This window comes from Ranitomeya variabilis, chromosome 4, assembly GCF_051348905.1.
Source record: "Ranitomeya variabilis isolate aRanVar5 chromosome 4, aRanVar5.hap1, whole genome shotgun sequence".
Lineage (NCBI taxonomy): Eukaryota > Metazoa > Chordata > Amphibia > Anura > Dendrobatidae > Ranitomeya > Ranitomeya variabilis.
Window position 1 is genome coordinate 736,656,713 of NC_135235.1, and position 20,166 is coordinate 736,676,878.

A 20,166-nucleotide genomic window follows, 5' to 3' on the forward strand; every position below is an offset into this window, starting at 1 on the left:
GATCCTGGAGTTCGGCAGAGAGGACATCTTCTGTTTTCAGGACAATGAGCAGAAAGGTACTTATACTATTACCTTTAGGAGCCATGGTTGTTGTCAGCAGTTGGTCCAAAAGGTGAATGACAACATCTGTGCTGATGAACTGGAGGGCCTGGTCTTCTCCCTGCTTTTCGTCCAAGAGGAGGTACAAATGATTGTTTTCTTTCCAAATCCTTTTGTTGAAGTATTGGACATTTTAACCTGTTTGCGTCGCTATTGCGATGAAGTAACCTTTCAAGGGAATGTTAAAAACGCCGTTGGTTTCTGGTGTGGCAAGCGGAAATTCCTGGTGCGGCTGAAGAAAAATCCTGAGGGCTTTGGAGGAACAGAGCATCCCCCCTCTACCATCACCATTGGGAAGAGCCGTGGCTACTTATTCTACACAGGTATGCCTATGTATTGCAGGAACTGTGGCAAGATGGGGCATACCCAAGGTAATTGTGTGGAAAGAAGGGCATTCCGCTGCAATAATTGTGGCCAACTCGGACACTTAATGAAGGATTGCCCTCAAAAGAAGGCTTGTAACCTATGCGGGGAGGATGGACATATGTTCCGAGGATGCCCACATAGGACCAAAGTCCGTACGTATGCAGAGGCGGCTGAGAGACCCGTGCCAAGGCAGGAACCAGCTATTGTCCCGGTCCATGCTGTGCTGAATATCCCAGAGACCGGAGTAAGGCCTGAGCCAAGTCCCACTGTTCCTACAGCAGGGGAGGCGGCTGAGAAGGCCAAGGGCGCAGAGGAGAAGGTGGGGACGGAGCAGGAGTGTGGTGGCCCTCAGGGAGGCCCTCCTGTGTCGAAGTCCCGGAAAAAGGGCGGAGGGCGGACCACCCAGAGACTGGAGCAGGGGGACTCTCCCGTTGGGGAGGTAACCCTTGTGTCGAAGGTCTCGAATGAGACTGGTGTGTTGGAGCAGAGCGCCCCCACTATGTTGGCGGTGGGGGGCACTGTGGCGAAGACCCCAGTCTTTCCCAGGGACTCGAGCCAGCAGACCACAGTTTTTTCTCCTACAGGTGATGGTGTGGATACGGTCATCGTGTCAGATCTGGAGGTCCCCCAGGAAGTAAGAGGCCATGTAGCTATCACAGAGGACGACTGCACGAGTGAGCTGTCTGAGCCGTCTGGAAAGAAGCTGCGGGGGGATACTCTTCTGGAGGCCAATCCAGAATCTCCGGATGTGTGTTTTCCCAGCGGAGACATGTGGCTGAACACGGACTCTTCTGGGTATCCACTGCCTGGTTCCTCGGATCCCCAGAACATTGACTCTCTTCCTTCACTGCCAGAAGTGATTGATGATTACATGGAAACCATTGAGGATAGCTCTCCTCCCCCATGACATAAATGCCATCCATGAGGTGTCTCTCACTTAATGTGAGATCTCTAAAGAGCCCTGTCCGCAGGGCTGCTCTTTTTGATTTTTTTGAAACATTAGACTTTGACATATGTTTTTTACAGGAGTGTGGTCTGCAGCATGGAATCCGGTATAACGAGATAAAAAAGGACTGGAAACTAGGGCCCTCTGTATGGTCGGGCTCAAACGAGAACAAGTCTGCTGGTGTGGGTCTGCTCTGCCGAGGTAATAACATCATCATCTCCTCTGTTACTGAGATTGTACCCGGCAGAGCTATCCTAGTACATTTGTGTTTTAATAATTTTAATTTCCGTGTCATTAATGTGTACGCTCCACCAGATAAACAGGAGCGTATACGTTTGTTTGAAATTTTACCGGTTTTCTGTGTAGGGTCATCTCCTCTCTTAATAGCCGGGGATTTTAATTGCCTGAATGTGAATGAGCGCCGAGGAGGGGGTGACCCAATCCGTAAGATAGATAAGTCGTGTTTTTTACTAAATAGCTTGCAGACTGATTTTAAGTTATGCGATGCCTGGAGGTCGCTTTCGCCGACGGACCCAGGATTTACATGGTCCGGTCGGGGAGTGGCTTCCAGGATCGATTTTATGTTTTTATCTGAGGATTTTAGCCCTGTACAATTTGTTTTAATGCCTAATTTATTCTCTGATCATAAAATTTTAAGCTTAAAGATAGAGTATCAAGGAGAGCTGAGGATAAATAGAGGTTTATGGCGCCTGGGAGTCCATTTGCTGGAAGACCCTCAGGTGAGGTCAGACTTCTGTAACGCCTACCAGGAATGGAGACAGCTAAGGCCTCCATATATTAAAATCCTATCCTGGTGGGAAGTGATCAAAGATAAAATAAGGTTTTTTTTTATCAGGGCTGGAAAGAGGAAGGCGCGGCTGAAAAAGCAGATTTATGTAAATTTAAATATGAGACTGCAAACTCTCCATAAATTTAAAGAGATAGGACTAGAGGTGGAAGATGATATTGCAAGCCTAAAAACTGAAATACAATTGTGCCTAGATCAAAAAGGTAAAGAAATAATTTTTAATTCCAAAGTGAAACATTTAGAAGAAGGTGAGAAGTGTACACGTTTCTTTTTTAAAAAAGTGATGGAGAAAAAGGAGACGATCACCTGTCTTGATGGAGAAACAACTGTGGAAGGTATGAAGAAGGTGGCTTTTAATTTTTATAGAGACCTTTTTAGTAAAAAAAGTGTAAATAATGTGTTTTTACAAGATGCTCTTAATATCCTAGATTTTAAGTTAAGTTCTGTAGACCAGGGGTTTTTAATAGATGATGTCAGCATGGAAGAACTTTTTAGTGTTTTTAAAAGTTTTTCAAAAGGGAAAGCCCCAGGAGCAGATGGTCTACCTGTTGAATTTTATTTGACTTTTTGGGATGTTTTAAAGGAGGATCTTTTAGCACTTTTTAAAGAGGTTTTTATGTGTTCAGAGCTGCCGAAGTCATGGAGGAGGGGGATAGTGTCCTTAATTTATAAGAAAAAGGGCGCTCGTGATGACCTCAAGAATTGGAGGCCTATCACCCTCCTCAACATGGATTATAAAGTTTTAGCCAAAATTATTGCTTGTCGTTTTAAAACTGTTATTAATAAACTGATACAACCCGAACAAGTATGTGGAGTACCAGGGAGGAATATTGCTGAGATTTTAAATGTGATCAGAGATGTAATATGGTACTCTAGGGATAGAAGTCAGAGCCTGGCCCTGTTGGCGCTGGACTTTGAAAAGGCGTTTGACAGGGTCTCGCATGAGTATCTTTTTAAAGTTTTAAAACAAATGGCGATCCCCGACATGTTTTTATCTCGTATTATGATTTTATATAATAATGTGTTTTCTCAAATTTCTGTCAATGGCTTTTTAACAGATTTTATCCCGTTGGAATCCGGAGTGAAGCAGGGGTGTCCATTATCCCCAATTCTTTTTATTTGTGCTATGGAACCCCTGCTGTGTATGATCCGGAGAGACAAAGTGGTCCGAGGGGTTCCTATTCCGGGTGGAGGAGGGGCCCAAGTCAAAGTATTTGCCTACATGGATGATGTTACTGCCATCTGTACAGACCCTGCTTCACTTCGGAGAGTGGTAATGTGCACCAATTTTTTTAGTCAGGCTTCAGGTTTTAAAATGAATTTTAATAAAACTGAATGTTTGATTTTGGGTTCCTGGGATACAAATGACCTACCAGCAGTGAAATTGAAGCACGACAATGTTAAAATCTTGGGAATTGTATTTGACGCTAAAAATGATGGACACGTGAGCTGGGAGGAGGTACAACATAAAATAGTGAAAAAACTCTCCTTCTGGAATTTGAGAAGCTTGTCAATTGAGGGAAAAATTTTAATCATTAAATCTGTTTTGTTGCCAATGATGCTTTATATTGCCATGGTATATCCCCCTTCTGAGTTGATGCTAAAAAAACTAACTCGATGTATCTTTATGTTCATTTGGGGATCAAAAATGGAAAAGCTGAGGCGAACGGAGATGTATAAAAAACAACAAAATGGAGGAAAAGATGTCCCTGACTTGCATCTGTATTTGTATGTAAATTTCTTTTGTTTTTGTTTTAAAGTTTTTAACACTAATTCTACTTTTAGTCTGTTTTTAAAATATACTTGTGGTTTTATTTTTAAAAAATGGTTCAGACCATGTTTATCAGCACCCATTTTATTATGCCCGCCCAAGCATTTTATTGTTTTAGAAAAGGTGATAAGGACTCATAAATTAAAGGACTTGGATGCCGATCTCCTTCTGGACAGAAGAAAATTGATGGTTCATCTGAGAAGAGAAGAAGGAGTGTCCCCTGTGAGCAACTTCTCATGGAGTAGATCCAAGCGTGTGTGGAGGAACGTCTTTGGGAAATTCTTGGCCAACATTCACAAAGACCTTGCATGGATGGCTGCCCGCCAGTGCCTCCCAACCAGAGACTTCCAGCATAGGAGAGGCCTGGCGGCGCGGGCAAAGTGCCCAAGAGACTCTTGCCGAGAGGATGAGACTGTTTTACACCTTTTTTGGAACTGCTGTTTTGCACAAGAACTTTGGGGGAGATTTGGGATACTTTTAAAATGGGTATGTGGTCTTAAAGATTTTAGCTATGAGTATGTTTTATATGGACTTTTTAATTGCCCCACTACACACCAGTTCAAAATATGCTGGTGTATAATAAACTGTGCCAAAAATGCAATCTGGAAAGTGAGAAACATTCTACTTTTTAACCGTGATTTTATCTCTGTTAATGATTGTATTAAATTGGCTTTTAGTGAAATGTTTATTTATTTTTTAAAGGATGTTAAAGATGTGGGGAAGAAAGAAGCGAATCGTAGATGGTGTTTTTATATGTGGAATACTGTTTTATATTAAGTTGTTTCATGTTGTTGTATTTTATTATTGTAATTTTTTATGTTTCTTTTGCACAAAAGGTTTCAAATTTTCTTGTTCTATGTCTTATGACTAAATAAAATTTTGTTGAAACCTTATCTGTTCTTGTCAGTTTAATATCTGATACGTCCCCTATGTGGGGACCACATATTAAATGGCTTTTTGGAACCGGGAGATGGACTAGGAGCTTGCTCTGTCCACTCCACGCATTGACCCGTTCTTGCAGACTTTCCGGGAACAGTGCACATCTTCTCTGATCCGGTTTCTAAAAACAGAATGAATTGAAATCAGCACGAGCAAGTTGTCCTTTAACCCTTTATGGGAATTTGTTTCAGGGTCAAAAAAGCACATTTCTCATGCCAAATGTAACGTTTTGCTTGATTTCTCCTGGCCAATTGCAACATTTTGTGTGCCGTGCCGTGCCGTGCCTTGCTTTCACCTAGGTATGTCAAGCATTGTATTGCATCCAATATGCAAGCAATCAATCAATCAATCAATTAATCAATCAATCAGTCTTTGTAGGTTGCAACAGGTGTGTGAAGATGTAGGTAGGCCTGAATTAGGCCTTTGTTACAGTGTTGATAATATATTGTGCCATCTACAAAATTAGGCGCCCGCCTGCCTGCCTGCCTGCCTGCCTGCCTGCCTGCCTGCTGTCAGCACTTGGTATTTAAATTGAAGTATCCAATGAGTACTTCTGCCATACATAGCACATTTGTGACCACCGCATGCATGAATTCTTTTGGAAAGCATTGTTTCCCTTTTGTGGACCAGACCACCGACTTTCAAATGCGGTGTAGATATGATATGTATTTGAAAAAAAAGGAAAACTGGTGTCTGTGCTGCTCTCGAATCTGCTTGTCTTGTCCATCTGCACCTGTGTGAGGAGGAGGAGTATTCTAATGCCTTTGACCAACCTGGTGCGCTGCCTGCAGTGGATAGAATCTTAGCACGGAACCTTCACGTGCAGTCACAATGGGAGTGGTGGGTGTGTCAAAGTAGGCGGAGTTATGCAGATTCAAAGCGCGTTGTGCGCAGCGTGAACGATCACACACAGAGACACACACACAGACACACACCCACCTACCCCCCCCCCCCCCCACACACCCACACCAGAGCTGTCATTGGGAATACACCCAGAGTTTCTGAAAATGTCTTCCCTGCGGCAATCTTTGGCTATGTCTCCACCATGGGTGTCGGTTGTAGGCCTTGGTGCGGCCCATGCGGCAAAGCATTTCCAGTATCGCTTCTCGGCCTCCTCACGGCTAAGATGTAGTGTAGTATCTGTTCTTGTCAGTTTAATATCTGATACGTCCCCTATGTGGGGACCACATATTAAATGGCTTTTTGGAACCGGGAGATGGACTAGGAGCTTGCTCTGTCCACTCCACGCATTGACCCGTTCTTGCAGACTTTCCGGGAACAGTGCACATCTTCTCTGATCCGGTTTCTAAAAACAGAATGAATTGAAATCAGCACGAGCAAGTTGTCCTTTAACCCTTTATGGGAATTTGTTTCAGGGTCAAAAAAGCACATTTCTCATGCCAAATGTAACGTTTTGCTTGATTTCTCCTGGCCAATTGCAACATTTTGTGTGCCGTGCCGTGCCGTGCCTTGCTTTCACCTAGGTATGTCAAGCATTGTATTGCATCCAATATGCAAGCAATCAATCAATCAATCAATTAATCAATCAATCAGTCTTTGTAGGTTGCAACAGGTGTGTGAAGATGTAGGTAGGCCTGAATTAGGCCTTTGTTACAGTGTTGATAATATATTGTGCCATCTACAAAATTAGGCGCGCCTGCCTGCCTGCCTGCCTGCCTGCCTGCCTGCCTGCTGTCAGCACTTGGTATTTAAATTGAAGTATCCAATGAGTACTTCTGCCATACATAGCACATTTGTGACCACCGCATGCATGAATTCTTTTGGAAAGCATTGTTTCCCTTTTGTGGACCAGACCACCGACTTTCAAATGCGGTGTAGATATGATATGTATTTGAAAAAAAAGGAAAACTGGTGTCTGTGCTGCTCTCGAATCTGCTTGTCTTGTCCATCTGCACCTGTGTGAGGAGGAGGAGTATTCTAATGCCTTTGACCAACCTGGTGCGCTGCCTGCAGTGGATAGAATCTTAGCACGGAACCTTCACGTGCAGTCACAATGGGAGTGGTGGGTGTGTCAAAGTAGGCGGAGTTATGCAGATTCAAAGCGCGTTGTGCGCAGCGTGAACGATCACACACAGAGACACACACACAGACACACACCCACCTACCCCCCCCCCCCACACACCCACACCAGAGCTGTCATTGGGAATACACCCAGAGTTTCTGAAAATGTCTTCCCTGCGGCAATCTTTGGCTATGTCTCCACCACGGGTGTCGGTTGTAGGCCTTAGTGCGGCCCACGCGGCAAAGTGTTTCCAGTATCGCTTCTCGGCCTCATGGCTGCGATCAATCAGTCTAACTGAGAGATTGTAGTCAGGTCGGGTGCTTTCGGTACCCTCTCTCTCGGCCTGGGGGGATCGCTCCTCTTCGGAGGGGCTTCACCCCCCTGCTGCTATAGGGAGAGAGGATTAGTCCGGAGCAACGAGTTGCGATCGCCTTAAAAGGGCGCTAGCCTTTTTTTGTGTGTTTACAGCTGGAGTTCTTTTTCGGAAGGATGCCGGCTGCACTTACCTTTGCATCGGGAGAACCCCGGATGAGGAACACGGTCCGTATCGAGGTCTTGGAGAGATACAGGAAGGAGAAAGAAATCCGCTACGTTTGCAACACCGTCCTTCTTGGGATCCTGGAGTTCGGCAGAGAGGACATCTTCTGTTTTCAGGACAATGAGCAGAAAGGTACTTATACTATTACCTTTAGGAGCCATGGTTGTTGTCAGCAGTTGGTCCAAAAGGTGAATGACAACATCTGTGCTGATGAACTGGAGGGCCTGGTCTTCTCCCTGCTTTTCGTCCAAGAGGAGGTACAAATGATTGTTTTCTTTCCAAATCCTTTTGTTGAAGTATTGGACATTTTAACCTGTTTGCGTCGCTATTGCGATGAAGTAACCTTTCAAGGGAATGTTAAAAACGCCGTTGGTTTCTGGTGTGGCAAGCGGAAATTCCTGGTGCGGCTGAAGAAAAATCCTGAGGGCTTTGGAGGAACAGAGCATCCCCCCTCTACCATCACCATTGGGAAGAGCCGTGGCTACTTATTCTACACAGGTATGCCTATGTATTGCAGGAACTGTGGCAAGATGGGGCATACCCAAGGTAATTGTGTGGAAAGAAGGGCATTCCGCTGCAATAATTGTGGCCAACTCGGACACTTAATGAAGGATTGCCCTCAAAAGAAGGCTTGTAACCTATGCGGGGAGGATGGACATATGTTCCGAGGATGCCCACATAGGACCAAAGTCCGTACGTATGCAGAGGCGGCTGAGAGACCCGTGCCAAGGCAGGAACCAGCTATTGTCCCGGTCCATGCTGTGCTGAATATCCCAGAGACCGGAGTAAGGCCTGAGCCAAGTCCCACTGTTCCTACAGCAGGGGAGGCGGCTGAGAAGGCCAAGGGCGCAGAGGAGAAGGTGGGGACGGAGCAGGAGTGTGGTGGCCCTCAGGGAGGCCCTCCTGTGTCGAAGTCCCGGAAAAAGGGCGGAGGGCGGACCACCCAGAGACTGGAGCAGGGGGACTCTCCCGTTGGGGAGGTAACCCTTGTGTCGAAGGTCTCGAATGAGACTGGTGTGTTGGAGCAGAGCGCCCCCACTATGTTGGCGGTGGGGGGCACTGTGGCGAAGACCCCAGTCTTTCCCAGGGACTCGAGCCAGCAGACCACAGTTTTTTCTCCTACAGGTGATGGTGTGGATACGGTCATCGTGTCAGATCTGGAGGTCCCCCAGGAAGTAAGAGGCCATGTAGCTATCACAGAGGACGACTGCACGAGTGAGCTGTCTGAGCCGTCTGGAAAGAAGCTGCGGGGGGATACTCTTCTGGAGGCCAATCCAGAATCTCCGGATGTGTGTTTTCCCAGCGGAGACATGTGGCTGAACACGGACTCTTCTGGGTATCCACTGCCTGGTTCCTCGGATCCCCAGAACATTGACTCTCTTCCTTCACTGCCAGAAGTGATTGATGATTACATGGAAACCATTGAGGATAGCTCTCCTCCCCCATGACATAAATGCCATCCATGAGGTGTCTCTCACTTAATGTGAGATCTCTAAAGAGCCCTGTCCGCAGGGCTGCTCTTTTTGATTTTTTTGAAACATTAGACTTTGACATATGTTTTTTACAGGAGTGTGGTCTGCAGCATGGAATCCGGTATAACGAGATAAAAAAGGACTGGAAACTAGGGCCCTCTGTATGGTCGGGCTCAAACGAGAACAAGTCTGCTGGTGTGGGTCTGCTCTGCCGAGGTAATAACATCATCATCTCCTCTGTTACTGAGATTGTACCCGGCAGAGCTATCCTAGTACATTTGTGTTTTAATAATTTTAATTTCCGTGTCATTAATGTGTACGCTCCACCAGATAAACAGGAGCGTATACGTTTGTTTGAAATTTTACCGGTTTTCTGTGTAGGGTCATCTCCTCTCTTAATAGCCGGGGATTTTAATTGCCTGAATGTGAATGAGCGCCGAGGAGGGGGTGACCCAATCCGTAAGATAGATAAGTCGTGTTTTTTACTAAATAGCTTGCAGACTGATTTTAAGTTATGCGATGCCTGGAGGTCGCTTTCGCCGACGGACCCAGGATTTACATGGTCCGGTCGGGGAGTGGCTTCCAGGATCGATTTTATGTTTTTATCTGAGGATTTTAGCCCTGTACAATTTGTTTTAATGCCTAATTTATTCTCTGATCATAAAATTTTAAGCTTAAAGATAGAGTATCAAGGAGAGCTGAGGATAAATAGAGGTTTATGGCGCCTGGGAGTCCATTTGCTGGAAGACCCTCAGGTGAGGTCAGACTTCTGTAACGCCTACCAGGAATGGAGACAGCTAAGGCCTCCATATATTAAAATCCTATCCTGGTGGGAAGTGATCAAAGATAAAATAAGGTTTTTTTTTATCAGGGCTGGAAAGAGGAAGGCGCGGCTGAAAAAGCAGATTTATGTAAATTTAAATATGAGACTGCAAACTCTCCATAAATTTAAAGAGATAGGACTAGAGGTGGAAGATGATATTGCAAGCCTAAAAACTGAAATACAATTGTGCCTAGATCAAAAAGGTAAAGAAATAATTTTTAATTCCAAAGTGAAACATTTAGAAGAAGGTGAGAAGTGTACACGTTTCTTTTTTAAAAAAGTGATGGAGAAAAAGGAGACGATCACCTGTCTTGATGGAGAAACAACTGTGGAAGGTATGAAGAAGGTGGCTTTTAATTTTTATAGAGACCTTTTTAGTAAAAAAAGTGTAAATAATGTGTTTTTACAAGATGCTCTTAATATCCTAGATTTTAAGTTAAGTTCTGTAGACCAGGGGTTTTTAATAGATGATGTCAGCATGGAAGAACTTTTTAGTGTTTTTAAAAGTTTTTCAAAAGGGAAAGCCCCAGGAGCAGATGGTCTACCTGTTGAATTTTATTTGACTTTTTGGGATGTTTTAAAGGAGGATCTTTTAGCACTTTTTAAAGAGGTTTTTATGTGTTCAGAGCTGCCGAAGTCATGGAGGAGGGGGATAGTGTCCTTAATTTATAAGAAAAAGGGCGCTCGTGATGACCTCAAGAATTGGAGGCCTATCACCCTCCTCAACATGGATTATAAAGTTTTAGCCAAAATTATTGCTTGTCGTTTTAAAACTGTTATTAATAAACTGATACAACCCGAACAAGTATGTGGAGTACCAGGGAGGAATATTGCTGAGATTTTAAATGTGATCAGAGATGTAATATGGTACTCTAGGGATAGAAGTCAGAGCCTGGCCCTGTTGGCGCTGGACTTTGAAAAGGCGTTTGACAGGGTCTCGCATGAGTATCTTTTTAAAGTTTTAAAACAAATGGCGATCCCCGACATGTTTTTATCTCGTATTATGATTTTATATAATAATGTGTTTTCTCAAATTTCTGTCAATGGCTTTTTAACAGATTTTATCCCGTTGGAATCCGGAGTGAAGCAGGGGTGTCCATTATCCCCAATTCTTTTTATTTGTGCTATGGAACCCCTGCTGTGTATGATCCGGAGAGACAAAGTGGTCCGAGGGGTTCCTATTCCGGGTGGAGGAGGGGCCCAAGTCAAAGTATTTGCCTACATGGATGATGTTACTGCCATCTGTACAGACCCTGCTTCACTTCGGAGAGTGGTAATGTGCACCAATTTTTTTAGTCAGGCTTCAGGTTTTAAAATGAATTTTAATAAAACTGAATGTTTGATTTTGGGTTCCTGGGATACAAATGACCTACCAGCAGTGAAATTGAAGCACGACAATGTTAAAATCTTGGGAATTGTATTTGACGCTAAAAATGATGGACACGTGAGCTGGGAGGAGGTACAACATAAAATAGTGAAAAAACTCTCCTTCTGGAATTTGAGAAGCTTGTCAATTGAGGGAAAAATTTTAATCATTAAATCTGTTTTGTTGCCAATGATGCTTTATATTGCCATGGTATATCCCCCTTCTGAGTTGATGCTAAAAAAACTAACTCGATGTATCTTTATGTTCATTTGGGGATCAAAAATGGAAAAGCTGAGGCGAACGGAGATGTATAAAAAACAACAAAATGGAGGAAAAGATGTCCCTGACTTGCATCTGTATTTGTATGTAAATTTCTTTTGTTTTTGTTTTAAAGTTTTTAACACTAATTCTACTTTTAGTCTGTTTTTAAAATATACTTGTGGTTTTATTTTTAAAAAATGGTTCAGACCATGTTTATCAGCACCCATTTTATTATGCCCGCCCAAGCATTTTATTGTTTTAGAAAAGGTGATAAGGACTCATAAATTAAAGGACTTGGATGCCGATCTCCTTCTGGACAGAAGAAAATTGATGGTTCATCTGAGAAGAGAAGAAGGAGTGTCCCCTGTGAGCAACTTCTCATGGAGTAGATCCAAGCGTGTGTGGAGGAACGTCTTTGGGAAATTCTTGGCCAACATTCACAAAGACCTTGCATGGATGGCTGCCCGCCAGTGCCTCCCAACCAGAGACTTCCAGCATAGGAGAGGCCTGGCGGCGCGGGCAAAGTGCCCAAGAGACTCTTGCCGAGAGGATGAGACTGTTTTACACCTTTTTTGGAACTGCTGTTTTGCACAAGAACTTTGGGGGAGATTTGGGATACTTTTAAAATGGGTATGTGGTCTTAAAGATTTTAGCTATGAGTATGTTTTATATGGACTTTTTAATTGCCCCACTACACACCAGTTCAAAATATGCTGGTGTATAATAAACTGTGCCAAAAATGCAATCTGGAAAGTGAGAAACATTCTACTTTTTAACCGTGATTTTATCTCTGTTAATGATTGTATTAAATTGGCTTTTAGTGAAATGTTTATTTATTTTTTAAAGGATGTTAAAGATGTGGGGAAGAAAGAAGCGAATCGTAGATGGTGTTTTTATATGTGGAATACTGTTTTATATTAAGTTGTTTCATGTTGTTGTATTTTATTATTGTAATTTTTTATGTTTCTTTTGCACAAAAGGTTTCAAATTTTCTTGTTCTATGTCTTATGACTAAATAAAATTTTGTTGAAACCTTATCTGTTCTTGTCAGTTTAATATCTGATACGTCCCCTATGTGGGGACCACATATTAAATGGCTTTTTGGAACCGGGAGATGGACTAGGAGCTTGCTCTGTCCACTCCACGCATTGACCCGTTCTTGCAGACTTTCCGGGAACAGTGCACATCTTCTCTGATCCGGTTTCTAAAAACAGAATGAATTGAAATCAGCACGAGCAAGTTGTCCTTTAACCCTTTATGGGAATTTGTTTCAGGGTCAAAAAAGCACATTTCTCATGCCAAATGTAACGTTTTGCTTGATTTCTCCTGGCCAATTGCAACATTTTGTGTGCCGTGCCGTGCCGTGCCTTGCTTTCACCTAGGTATGTCAAGCATTGTATTGCATCCAATATGCAAGCAATCAATCAATCAATCAATTAATCAATCAATCAGTCTTTGTAGGTTGCAACAGGTGTGTGAAGATGTAGGTAGGCCTGAATTAGGCCTTTGTTACAGTGTTGATAATATATTGTGCCATCTACAAAATTAGGCGCCCGCCTGCCTGCCTGCCTGCCTGCCTGCCTGCCTGCCTGCTGTCAGCACTTGGTATTTAAATTGAAGTATCCAATGAGTACTTCTGCCATACATAGCACATTTGTGACCACCGCATGCATGAATTCTTTTGGAAAGCATTGTTTCCCTTTTGTGGACCAGACCACCGACTTTCAAATGCGGTGTAGATATGATATGTATTTGAAAAAAAAGGAAAACTGGTGTCTGTGCTGCTCTCGAATCTGCTTGTCTTGTCCATCTGCACCTGTGTGAGGAGGAGGAGTATTCTAATGCCTTTGACCAACCTGGTGCGCTGCCTGCAGTGGATAGAATCTTAGCACGGAACCTTCACGTGCAGTCACAATGGGAGTGGTGGGTGTGTCAAAGTAGGCGGAGTTATGCAGATTCAAAGCGCGTTGTGCGCAGCGTGAACGATCACACACAGAGACACACACACAGACACACACCCACCTACCCCCCCCCCCCCACACACCCACACCAGAGCTGTCATTGGGAATACACCCAGAGTTTCTGAAAATGTCTTCCCTGCGGCAATCTTTGGCTATGTCTCCACCATGGGTGTCGGTTGTAGGCCTTGGTGCGGCCCACGCGGCAAAGTGTTTCCAGTATCGCTTCTCGGCCTCCTCACGGCTAAGATGTAGTGTAGTATCTGTTCTTGTCAGTTTAATATCTGATACGTCCCCTATGTGGGGACCACATATTAAATGGCTTTTTGGAACCGGGAGATGGACTAGGAGCTTGCTCTGTCCACTCCACGCATTGACCCGTTCTTGCAGACTTTCCGGGAACAGTGCACATCTTCTCTGATCCGGTTTCTAAAAACAGAATGAATTGAAATCAGCACGAGCAAGTTGTCCTTTAACCCTTTATGGGAATTTGTTTCAGGGTCAAAAAAGCACATTTCTCATGCCAAATGTAACGTTTTGCTTGATTTCTCCTGGCCAATTGCAACATTTTGTGTGCCGTGCCGTGCCGTGCCTTGCTTTCACCTAGGTATGTCAAGCATTGTATTGCATCCAATATGCAAGCAATCAATCAATCAATCAATTAATCAATCAATCAGTCTTTGTAGGTTGCAACAGGTGTGTGAAGATGTAGGTAGGCCTGAATTAGGCCTTTGTTACAGTGTTGATAATATATTGTGCCATCTACAAAATTAGGCGCCCGCCTGCCTGCCTGCCTGCCTGCCTGCCTGCCTGCCTGCTGTCAGCACTTGGTATTTAAATTGAAGTATCCAATGAGTACTTCTGCCATACATAGCACATTTGTGACCACCGCATGCATGAATTCTTTTGGAAAGCATTGTTTCCCTTTTGTGGACCAGACCACCGACTTTCAAATGCGGTGTAGATATGATATGTATTTGAAAAAAAAGGAAAACTGGTGTCTGTGCTGCTCTCGAATCTGCTTGTCTTGTCCATCTGCACCTGTGTGAGGAGGAGGAGTATTCTAATGCCTTTGACCAACCTGGTGCGCTGCCTGCAGTGGATAGAATCTTAGCACGGAACCTTCACGTGCAGTCACAATGGGAGTGGTGGGTGTGTCAAAGTAGGCGGAGTTATGCAGATTCAAAGCGCGTTGTGCGCAGCGTGAACGATCACACACAGAGACACACACACAGACACACACCCACCTACCCCCCCCCCCCCCACACAGCCACACCAGAGCTGTCATTGGGAATACACCCAGAGTTTCTGAAAATGTCTTCCCTGCGGCAATCTTTGGCTATGTCTCCACCATGGGTGTCGGTTGTAGGCCTTGGTGCGGCCCATGCGGCAAAGCATTTCCAGTATCGCTTCTCGGCCTCCTCACGGCTAAGATGTAGTGTAGTATCTGTTCTTGTCAGTTTAATATCTGATACGTCCCCTATGTGGGGACCACATATTAAATGGCTTTTTGGAACCGGGAGATGGACTAGGAGCTTGCTCTGTCCACTCCACGCATTGACCCGTTCTTGCAGACTTTCCGGGAACAGTGCACATCTTCTCTGATCCGGTTTCTAAAAACAGAATGAATTGAAATCAGCACGAGCAAGTTGTCCTTTAACCCTTTATGGGAATTTGTTTCAGGGTCAAAAAAGCACATTTCTCATGCCAAATGTAACGTTTTGCTTGATTTCTCCTGGCCAATTGCAACATTTTGTGTGCCGTGCCGTGCCGTGCCTTGCTTTCACCTAGGTATGTCAAGCATTGTATTGCATCCAATATGCAAGCAATCAATCAATCAATCAATTAATCAATCAATCAGTCTTTGTAGGTTGCAACAGGTGTGTGAAGATGTAGGTAGGCCTGAATTAGGCCTTTGTTACAGTGTTGATAATATATTGTGCCATCTACAAAATTAGGCGCCTGCCTGCCTGCCTGCCTGCCTGCCTGCCTGCCTGCTGTCAGCACTTGGTATTTAAATTGAAGTATCCAATGAGTACTTCTGCCATACATAGCACATTTGTGACCACCGCATGCATGAATTCTTTTGGAAAGCATTGTTTCCCTTTTGTGGACCAGACCACCGACTTTCAAATGCGGTGTAGATATGATATGTATTTGAAAAAAAAGGAAAACTGGTGTCTGTGCTGCTCTCGAATCTGCTTGTCTTGTCCATCTGCACCTGTGTGAGGAGGAGGAGTATTCTAATGCCTTTGACCAACCTGGTGCGCTGCCTGCAGTGGATAGAATCTTAGCACGGAACCTTCACGTGCAGTCACAATGGGAGTGGTGGGTGTGTCAAAGTAGGCGGAGTTATGCAGATTCAAAGCGCGTTGTGCGCAGCGTGAACGATCACACACAGAGACACACACACAGACACACACCCACCTACCCCCCCCCCCCACACACCCACACCAGAGCTGTCATTGGGAATACACCCAGAGTTTCTGAAAATGTCTTCCCTGCGGCAATCTTTGGCTATGTCTCCACCACGGGTGTCGGTTGTAGGCCTTAGTGCGGCCCACGCGGCAAAGTGTTTCCAGTATCGCTTCTCGGCCTCATGGCTGCGATCAATCAGTCTAACTGAGAGATTGTAGTCAGGTCGGGTGCTTTCGGTACCCTCTCTCTCGGCCTGGGGGGATCGCTCCTCTTCGGAGGGGCTTCACCCCCCTGCTGCTATAGGGAGAGAGGATTAGTCCGGAGCAACGAGTTGCGATCGCCTTAAAAGGGCGCTAGCCTTTTTTTGTGTGTTTACAGCTGGAGTTCTTTTTCGGAAGGATGCCGGCTGCACTTACCTTTGCATCGGGAGAACCCCGGATGAGGAACACGGTCCGTATCGAGGTCTTGGAGAGATACAGGAAGGAGAAAGAAATCCGCTACGTTTGCAACACCGTCCTTCTTGGGATCCTGGAGTTCGGCAGAGAGGACATCTTCTGTTTTCAGGACAATGAGCAGAAAGGTACTTATACTATTACCTTTAGGAGCCATGGTTGTTGTCAGCAGTTGGTCCAAAAGGTGAATGACAACATCTGTGCTGATGAACTGGAGGGCCTGGTCTTCTCCCTGCTTTTCGTCCAAGAGGAGGTACAAATGATTGTTTTCTTTCCAAATCCTTTTGTTGAAGTATTGGACATTTTAACCTGTTTGCGTCGCTATTGCGATGAAGTAACCTTTCAAGGGAATGTTAAAAACGCCGTTGGTTTCTGGTGTGGCAAGCGGAAATTCCTGGTGCGGCTGAAGAAAAATCCTGAGGGCTTTGGAGGAACAGAGCATCCCCCCTCTACCATCACCATTGGGAAGAGCCGTGGCTACTTATTCTACACAGGTATGCCTATGTATTGCAGGAACTGTGGCAAGATGGGGCATACCCAAGGTAATTGTGTGGAAAGAAGGGCATTCCGCTGCAATAATTGTGGCCAACTCGGACACTTAATGAAGGATTGCCCTCAAAAGAAGGCTTGTAACCTATGCGGGGAGGATGGACATATGTTCCGAGGATGCCCACATAGGACCAAAGTCCGTACGTATGCAGAGGCGGCTGAGAGACCCGTGCCAAGGCAGGAACCAGCTATTGTCCCGGTCCATGCTGTGCTGAATATCCCAGAGACCGGAGTAAGGCCTGAGCCAAGTCCCACTGTTCCTACAGCAGGGGAGGCGGCTGAGAAGGCCAAGGGCGCAGAGGAGAAGGTGGGGACGGAGCAGGAGTGTGGTGGCCCTCAGGGAGGCCCTCCTGTGTCGAAGTCCCGGAAAAAGGGCGGAGGGCGGACCACCCAGAGACTGGAGCAGGGGGACTCTCCCGTTGGGGAGGTAACCCTTGTGTCGAAGGTCTCGAATGAGACTGGTGTGTTGGAGCAGAGCGCCCCCACTATGTTGGCGGTGGGGGGCACTGTGGCGAAGACCCCAGTCTTTCCCAGGGACTCGAGCCAGCAGACCACAGTTTTTTCTCCTACAGGTGATGGTGTGGATACGGTCATCGTGTCAGATCTGGAGGTCCCCCAGGAAGTAAGAGGCCATGTAGCTATCACAGAGGACGACTGCACGAGTGAGCTGTCTGAGCCGTCTGGAAAGAAGCTGCGGGGGGATACTCTTCTGGAGGCCAATCCAGAATCTCCGGATGTGTGTTTTCCCAGCGGAGACATGTGGCTGAACACGGACTCTTCTGGGTATCCACTGCCTGGTTCCTCGGATCCCCAGAACATTGACTCTCTTCCTTCACTGCCAGAAGTGATTGATGATTACATGGAAACCATTGAGGATAGCTCTCCTCCCCCATGACATAAATGCCATCCATGAGGTGTCTCTCACTTAATGTGAGATCTCTAAAGAGCCCTGTCCGCAGGGCTGCTCTTTTTGATTTTTTTGAAACATTAGACTTTGACATATGTTTTTTACAGGAGTGTGGTCTGCAGCATGGAATCCGGTATAACGAGATAAAAAAGGACTGGAAACTAGGGCCCTCTGTATGGTCGGGCTCAAACGAGAACAAGTCTGCTGGTGTGGGTCTGCTCTGCCGAGGTAATAACATCATCATCTCCTCTGTTACTGAGATTGTACCCGGCAGAGCTATCCTAGTACATTTGTGTTTTAATAATTTTAATTTCCGTGTCATTAATGTGTACGCTCCACCAGATAAACAGGAGCGTATACGTTTGTTTGAAATTTTACCGGTTTTCTGTGTAGGGTCATCTCCTCTCTTAATAGCCGGGGATTTTAATTGCCTGAATGTGAATGAGCGCCGAGGAGGGGGTGACCCAATCCGTAAGATAGATAAGTCGTGTTTTTTACTAAATAGCTTGCAGACTGATTTTAAGTTATGCGATGCCTGGAGGTCGCTTTCGCCGACGGACCCAGGATTTACATGGTCCGGTCGGGGAGTGGCTTCCAGGATCGATTTTATGTTTTTATCTGAGGATTTTAGCCCTGTACAATTTGTTTTAATGCCTAATTTATTCTCTGATCATAAAATTTTAAGCTTAAAGATAGAGTATCAAGGAGAGCTGAGGATAAATAGAGGTTTATGGCGCCTGGGAGTCCATTTGCTGGAAGACCCTCAGGTGAGGTCAGACTTCTGTAACGCCTACCAGGAATGGAGACAGCTAAGGCCTCCATATATTAAAATCCTATCCTGGTGGGAAGTGATCAAAGATAAAATAAGGTTTTTTTTTATCAGGGCTGGAAAGAGGAAGGCGCGGCTGAAAAAGCAGATTTATGTAAATTTAAATATGAGACTGCAAACTCTCCATAAATTTAAAGAGATAGGACTAGAGGTGGAAGATGATATTGCAAGCCTAAAAACTGAAATACAATTGTGCCTAGATCAAAAAGGTAAAGAAATAATTTTTAATTCCAAAGTGAAACATTTAGAAGAAGGTGAGAAGTGTACACGTTTCTTTTTTAAAAAAGTGATGGAGAAAAAGGAGACGATCACCTGTCTTGATGGAGAAACAACTGTGGAAGGTATGAAGAAGGTGGCTTTTAATTTTTATAGAGACCTTTTTAGTAAAAAAAGTGTAAATAATGTGTTTTTACAAGATGCTCTTAATATCCTAGATTTTAAGTTAAGTTCTGTAGACCAGGGGTTTTTAATAGATGATGTCAGCATGGAAGAACTTTTTAGTGTTTTTAAAAGTTTTTCAAAAGGGAAAGCCCCAGGAGCAGATGGTCTACCTGTTGAATTTTATTTGACTTTTTGGGATGTTTTAAAGGAGGATCTTTTAGCACTTTTTAAAGAGGTTTTTATGTGTTCAGAGCTGCCGAAGTCATGGAGGAGGGGGATAGTGTCCTTAATTTATAAGAAAAAGGGCGCTCGTGATGACCTCAAGAATTGGAGGCCTATCACCCTCCTCAACATGGATTATAAAGTTTTAGCCAAAATTATTGCTTGTCGTTTTAAAACTGTTATTAATAAACTGATACAACCCGAACAAGTATGTGGAGTACCAGGGAGGAATATTGCTGAGATTTTAAATGTGATCAGAGATGTAATATGGTACTCTAGGGATAGAAGTCAGAGCCTGGCCCTGTTGGCGCTGGACTTTGAAAAGGCGTTTGACAGGGTCTCGCATGAGTATCTTTTTAAAGTTTTAAAACAAATGGCGATCCCCGACATGTTTTTATCTCGTATTATGATTTTATATAATAATGTGTTTTCTCAAATTTCTGTCAATGGCTTTTTAACAGATTTTATCCCGTTGGAATCCGGAGTGAAGCAGGGGTGTCCATTATCCCCAATTCTTTTTATTTGTGCTATGGAACCCCTGCTGTGTATGATCCGGAGAGACAAAGTGGTCCGAGGGGTTCCTATTCCGGGTGGAGGAGGGGCCCAAGTCAAAGTATTTGCCTACATGGATGATGTTACTGCCATCTGTACAGACCCTGCTTCACTTCGGAGAGTGGTAATGTGCACCAATTTTTTTAGTCAGGCTTCAGGTTTTAAAATGAATTTTAATAAAACTGAATGTTTGATTTTGGGTTCCTGGGATACAAATGACCTACCAGCAGTGAAATTGAAGCACGACAATGTTAAAATCTTGGGAATTGTATTTGACGCTAAAAATGATGGACACGTGAGCTGGGAGGAGGTACAACATAAAATAGTGAAAAAACTCTCCTTCTGGAATTTGAGAAGCTTGTCAATTGAGGGAAAAATTTTAATCATTAAATCTGTTTTGTTGCCAATGATGCTTTATATTGCCATGGTATATCCCCCTTCTGAGTTGATGCTAAAAAAACTAACTCGATGTATCTTTATGTTCAT

At 44.5% G+C, this 20,166-nt stretch overlaps 1 protein-coding gene, 3 non-coding genes and 2 pseudogenes across 3 annotated transcripts; all 6 read left to right on the forward strand.

The window, feature by feature from the left end:
• Positions 1-20,166, forward strand: part of LOC143768002 (uncharacterized) — a 579,067-nt gene that overhangs the window by 253,426 nt on the left and 305,475 nt on the right.
• LOC143770725 (U2 spliceosomal RNA) lies at positions 4,836-5,036 on the forward strand (annotated as a pseudogene).
• On the forward strand, positions 6,028-6,221 carry LOC143771086 (U2 spliceosomal RNA). Its single transcript, XR_013214982.1, has one exon. It is a non-coding gene; the product is annotated as a U2 spliceosomal RNA (small nuclear RNA).
• Positions 12,402-12,602, forward strand: LOC143770726 (U2 spliceosomal RNA; annotated as a pseudogene).
• Positions 13,592-13,785, forward strand: LOC143771088 (U2 spliceosomal RNA). The gene has a single exon (XR_013214983.1). It is a non-coding gene; the product is annotated as a U2 spliceosomal RNA (small nuclear RNA).
• Positions 14,776-14,969, forward strand: LOC143771089 (U2 spliceosomal RNA). The gene has a single exon (XR_013214984.1). It is a non-coding gene; the product is annotated as a U2 spliceosomal RNA (small nuclear RNA).